Here is a 5,616-nt window from a genome sequence, read left to right on the forward strand (position 1 = left end):
TGACAGGAGTAGGACCTTGGTGGCCAATGGATAGCACAGGGTAAGCAGCCTGGACATTGGTCATTGTGGATGCCGAGGCAGGAGCCCGCCTGGACCTCTTTCCCCACCATTGTCTCTTGCTGGCATAGAGCTTGGCTGAGGGTGGCCAGCCTCTGTAGTTGGTCAGGCAGAAGGGGAGCTGAAGGAGGGCCTCTTCCTCAGACCCGCAGGCAGCTCAGATGGTGGCGGCCAGAAAAATGACAGGAGGACCTCTGGCTGGGGAAGCCGCTCTCACTGACTCAGGCCCTTGGCTAGTTCCTGGGGTGTAAGTGCTGCCAACTTGAGCGCCCGACCTCACTGCTATAGCGTTGGGATACAGTGCACGGAGCTGGCCTCAGGGGCGGCATAAGTCTCTGATGCCCAGTGGTGACCAGGATGTTCCAGGAGGCACCTCTCTAGGAGGGGGAAGTGGTACCCCATTATATCTGTCCAGGGGCAGAGGCAGTAGCTCTTGGGACCAGAGATGACAGAGCACTGACCCCGATAGCTTTGATGGGATGGTGTGCAATGGTTCTCATGGCAGGCCGTGTGCAGCTCCTGTCTGCGCTGTCCTCCTACAAGAGGTTTCCCAGCACACTCATCTCCATCTTAACCACTCTTACTGTCTCTGCTCCTTCAGGCCCATGTATATTCCCTGCCCACAGTGGCTTCTTCAGCATCCACATATGTGGCTGTGTGAGGCTGGGCTCAGCCCACCAGAGCTGGCTTCTTTTTTTGCTTTTTCTATACAGGGTTTTTCGCTGTAGCCATGGCTGCCCTGGAACTCACTCTGTAGACCAGGCTGGCCTCAAACTCAGAGATCCACCTGTCTAGACATGCACCCCCACTGTCCTAGTTTCTGATTAATCTAATCTTGAAGTTTTGTCTCCTGTAAAATTGGGGTGTTGGGGTTGGGGATTTAGCTCAGTGGTAGAGCGCTTGCCTAGCAAGTGCAAGGCCCTGGGTTCAGTCCCCAGCTCCGAAGGGGGGAAAAAAAAAAGAAAGAAAAAAAATTGGGGTGTGGCGTATTTGCTGGGAAGATAGGTATTAAGGATCAATCAATAGGGGACATACATGGCCTTGTTATTCAGGTGCCACCCAGTAGGGGTCTGGGATCAAGAGGTCTTGCATCTGGGGCACAGCTGTGGTGTGCTGTAGACTGTGCTGGTCTTAGCTTGGCAGTGTATATTTAAAGAGTCTGCCCTGTATCCTCTGGACAAGCTGCAGGGTGTGGAGCACAGAGGGGACTGCTGAGGGCTCTGGGGCTACCAACACTGAAGCTCCAAGCCAGTGTTATATTACAGTGAGTAAGGTAATGACGCATGGATGAGGGGTTAAGGGAGAGGATAGGGTTGTGGGGTTCTGAAGGCTCCGTAGGAGTTCACCTGGTTGAGATCGTGTGTTTCCTATCAAGTACTCCAGAATCTCACCATAATCATTTTGAGCTGGGCCAAAGCAGTTGGGCCAGACAGACTTCAGACAAGAAGCAGGCTGCTAGTTTAGTGAAGAAGCTGTCAGCCCTGAGGGGGTCTCTGCTGTCGTCATAATGACAGAACTGTGACTCAGGAACTTTGCTGGCCACCTGGTGTCCCTGTAGCTTGGAGCTCAGCCTGGGAACATTAGCACCAAGGTCTTTTTTTCTAGAACCCTTGAAAGGGACACTAGGGTGACATCGTGTACACAGTTGTTTTCCCTGGGACATTTTTCTTTCTACCCTTCTCTGAAGTTCAGGGCGCTGTGCCCCCTCCCCCCCATGCCCACCTGCTTGTCTCCCACAAGAGGCCCCAGTGCCTCCCAGATGTCTGTCCCAGATGTAGAGTCTGCTAGAAGAGTCAGAATGATGCTGTGTGGTCTTTCCTGCAGACCACACACCATCCTGCTTCACTGCTGTAGATCTTTTCTGTTCTGCTCAGAGTGAGCTGACTGCCTTGATGTGGAAACTCTATCTCCTGCATGGCCAGGTGTTGGGAAGCTGCCAGTAAAGGTGGGGGCTCTTTAGTGGTGACCACAGGACCTTTGGACATCTTCCTCTTTGTTTTCACCTAGATTGTGGGGTTATCTTCCAGTCCTACATCTGTGCTGGACCTAAAGGTACAGGAATGTGCCTGGGGCACCCTACTGGTTGAGGACAGCTTTGGCCTAGGGCTAGATAGGCCCAGGCCTACCCTTGTGGGACTATACTGCTTTCTGGGGTAGGTTAGTGGAAGGGTATGGGCTCTCATTGTCTGAGTGGGGTCCTTAGGAGCCCTCAGCTCCAAGGTTACTGGGTGTGTACAGTTGAATTCCCAGTGGCTAGTCTGGTTCTCCTTGCCTGCAGGCCTAGCAGAGTGTGGGTGCCCACAGTGTGGCTGTCCCTGGTGTGCTGGCACACTTACGAGGAGGGTAAAGGTCATGAGTGCTGGAGAGTGGTCAGCAGGGTTGGGTCACAGGTGGCGGGGCAGGTGGCCCCAGTTTGGCTGGACCAGTTTGGGCATAAACTTCAGTGTCTCTTCGGCTTCATGCTACGGCAACTGTGCAGATGATTGGTTGAGCCAGTTTACTAAACCAGGGCCCGACTCTTGTCTTGAGACGACTGAGCAGCTGGGGATTGAGGTGTTTACTGGCTGAGGCTGGTGCCCAGCAGTGGGCTGCCCCTGAGCTCTGCCTTTCCTACTTTAGTGACTATTGTGTACAGTGTAGTTCCTGTCACTTACCCAGAGACAGTTTTGGGCCACTGTCACCTGGGGAGGCAGACATGATAGCCTGCTTTATGAAGAGGTTCTGAGATTATGTTAGCCAGAATGTATGGAATGTCTCAGGGTATCTGACTCGTCTTGACACCGTCCTTGGTGGAGTCTCTCATAGAAGGACCCATCCCCCACAGAGCCTGAGGTGTGGCTCAGCAAGGCTGTCAAACGGCTCTTGGCAGTGATGGCTTTTGGAACCCATGACCTGGATCTTTGGAGGGATAGGGCTGGAGGTGTTGGTGTAGGTGAAGTGGACCTCAGGGTGGGCGTTTAGAGAGGGATCCTGGTGGGGGTGACCTGTCCAGTCTTTCTAGACCACCGTTTACCCTTCGAAAGGAAGTGACCATGTTTTTGCACAGTGGCAGTGTCATAGCCAATGAGGTCTATCCAAGGCGTGATTATTGCTAATCGAAAACTGAAGGCAGTGACCTGGGGAGGTTCTAGAGCTGGACATTGCTGTCCTCTGCTACTGGGACCAGAAGGAATCTAGGAAAGGATATTCCAGAAATCAGCCTGGAGTTAGGCATGGCTCCTCCTCCTGTCCTGTCCTTTGTCCCGACTCTGCTTGGTTCTCACCCTTGTTGCTTGTTGACCCTGCCCCTGTGTGGTCCATGCAGACTTCATAGAGAGGGAGGAGGTCTGCCTGAATAGGTTGCACTGGAGCCCCTGGACAGGGCCAGGTTGAGGCACAGGCAGAGGCTACTGGGTCTTGGCTGAGTGGGCCAGTGATCAGGGTCTGGAAGATGCAAGACCCAGGTTTCCTAGTGGGTGGCTTCAGGTAAGGGTCAGTTTAATGGTCCCTGTACTTGCCCTGGAGATCCAAGGCTGGCCCAGACCCATGGCTGTGGATCGGGAAGCATTCCTGGTTGATCATATGGTTTGAGATGCATACCCCAGGAGCCTAACTAACATCCTCCTATGGGCTGGGGAAGCACCAGGCATGGGGTTGGTTTTCCTGGACCTCAGAGTGCTGTTTTCTTCTGGAGTCAGCAAGAGCTGTAGAGTACCCTACTAGCACTGAGGGGCTGGAGCCCAGTACATGGGCAGCAGATTAGGTCATTGGGAGCGAGGCATCTGGAGGAAGGTTCAAATGAGTAAAAGACTGATATGAAAAAAAATTAAAAAAAAAAAAGGGCTGGAGAGATGGCTCAGCGGTTAAGAGCACTGACTGCTCTTCCAGAGGTCCTGATTCAAATCCCAACAACCACATGGTGGCTCACAACCATCTGTAATGAGATCCGATGCTCTCTTCTGGTGTGTACTTATATACAACAAATAAATCTTTAAAAAAATAAAATAAAAAAAGACTGATATGTACCACAGGTCTGGTCTAGGAAATCGGAATAAAGGTACTATGGATCTGGCCGGCCAGCCTGCCACAGTCTCCTTGCCTTCAGGTCTGAGGGACATGAGAGATGGCCACTTACTAGCTAGAACACTCCCTTTAGCCCTCAGTTTCCCCGCTGTAGTGTCTTGGAGAGCTTCTTATCTTCTGTATTTCTTTTCCCTCTTTGGATCTGTGGGATCCCGTGGAAGCCTGTTCCCAAGGCCTCGGGTTCACCAGACACACCCAAAGCTGGGGCTGGCCCAGAAGAGGAGGTAGGTCAACTGCAGTAGGCAGGCCTGTCCCGTTCCCTTCCCATGGGACCAGGGCTCCCACTGCACTCCGACCGAGCCTTCCTGTGACTCAGGATTCCCGGAAGAAGTTCAGCTGTGTTTGGAGGATACCCTGTCCCAACCAGGATAATGCCCTCCTGCCCCGTCCATCATGGCTTCTGCATTGGCTCAGAGTCACTTGCTGGTCCCTGCTGCCTGTGCCCCAGAGAGGAGGCCTCTTCTTCCTGGCAGCCCTCTCTGGCAATGCCCACTGGCTCTAAAACTCTGCGAAGGCAAGCAGTTCCCTCTAATCTCCCAGTTAGGGCAGCCATGAAGCCCCTCCTCCAGGGTCAGCTTTCCTCTAGCTGGCTGCCTAGAAGCCCAACCTATGCTGGGAATTGCATTGCAGGGCTTAGAGGTGCCCAGGACTCCCACTGGTCCCTGCACAGTGATCTCCCTGCTCCTTGCACTGGACTTAGGGAACATAGACATGGTCCTGGATATACCGACCTTGGATGGACCCACAGTAGACAGGAGGTATATCATGCAAAGCTGGTGGCTGATTCCTGGCTACCTGAGCTGAGCTGCAGCACCTGAACTGCGTGTTAGCAGGCATGCCCCGGACACTGATTTCTCTCGGGCCTGTGACCTGTGGAGGTGCTGCCTGCTGCTGCCTCGGTTTCCCTTTCTGTCAGGTGATGCTCTCGGGGATGGTGTGGACCTGTAGTGGCTTCAGAGCTCACATAGACAGGCACAACAGTTAAACCCCGCTCACTGGTCAGCTTATACATTTGGCTATGTCTGTTATAAATGTCCTAAGGAAGGGCTTCCTTGCCTGCTGGCCTTCCCCTTTATGCTCAGCTCTACCGGAACAGGATGCCAACATCACACTTGGACTTTCCCATGGCCTTGACTGTGGGCCTCTGGTCCCTGGGTCTTGAAGGGTTGTTTATTGCCTGTCTCCCTACCCCCATTTATAATACAAGTTCTGGACAGCTAGGGATGTGCGTTTGGGCACTATGTGAAATCTTCTGGTCCCGGTCTGTTTGCCCCGATCCCACGTCATCCCATAGCCACTGTCCTGGCTGCTGTGTGGGGGATGAGGACACAGGCTCTTGGCTTTGTTCTGCCTCCCCAGGCTCCCTGGAAGCGGGCCTGGTCTCCATTAGCTTCTCGGAGTAGAAAAGTAGAGAGAGGGTCTCACACACACAAGAGATAATAATCGCCTTCCGGGAGCGTGTGACTCTGCACCCTGCGGTGGTGCTGTAGGCAGGTG

The 5,616-nt window shown here is 53.4% G+C and overlaps 1 pseudogene; it reads left to right on the top strand.

The window, feature by feature from the left end:
• Positions 1-3,091: 3,091 nt before the first annotated feature.
• LOC120094044 (U4 spliceosomal RNA) lies at positions 3,092-3,168 on the top strand (annotated as a pseudogene).
• The last annotated feature ends 2,448 nt before the right edge of the window (positions 3,169-5,616 follow it).

Source organism: Rattus norvegicus, chromosome 7, assembly GCF_021556685.1.
Source record: "Rattus norvegicus strain SHRSP/BbbUtx chromosome 7, alternate assembly SHRSP_T2T, whole genome shotgun sequence".
Classification (NCBI taxonomy): domain Eukaryota; kingdom Metazoa; phylum Chordata; class Mammalia; order Rodentia; family Muridae; genus Rattus; species Rattus norvegicus.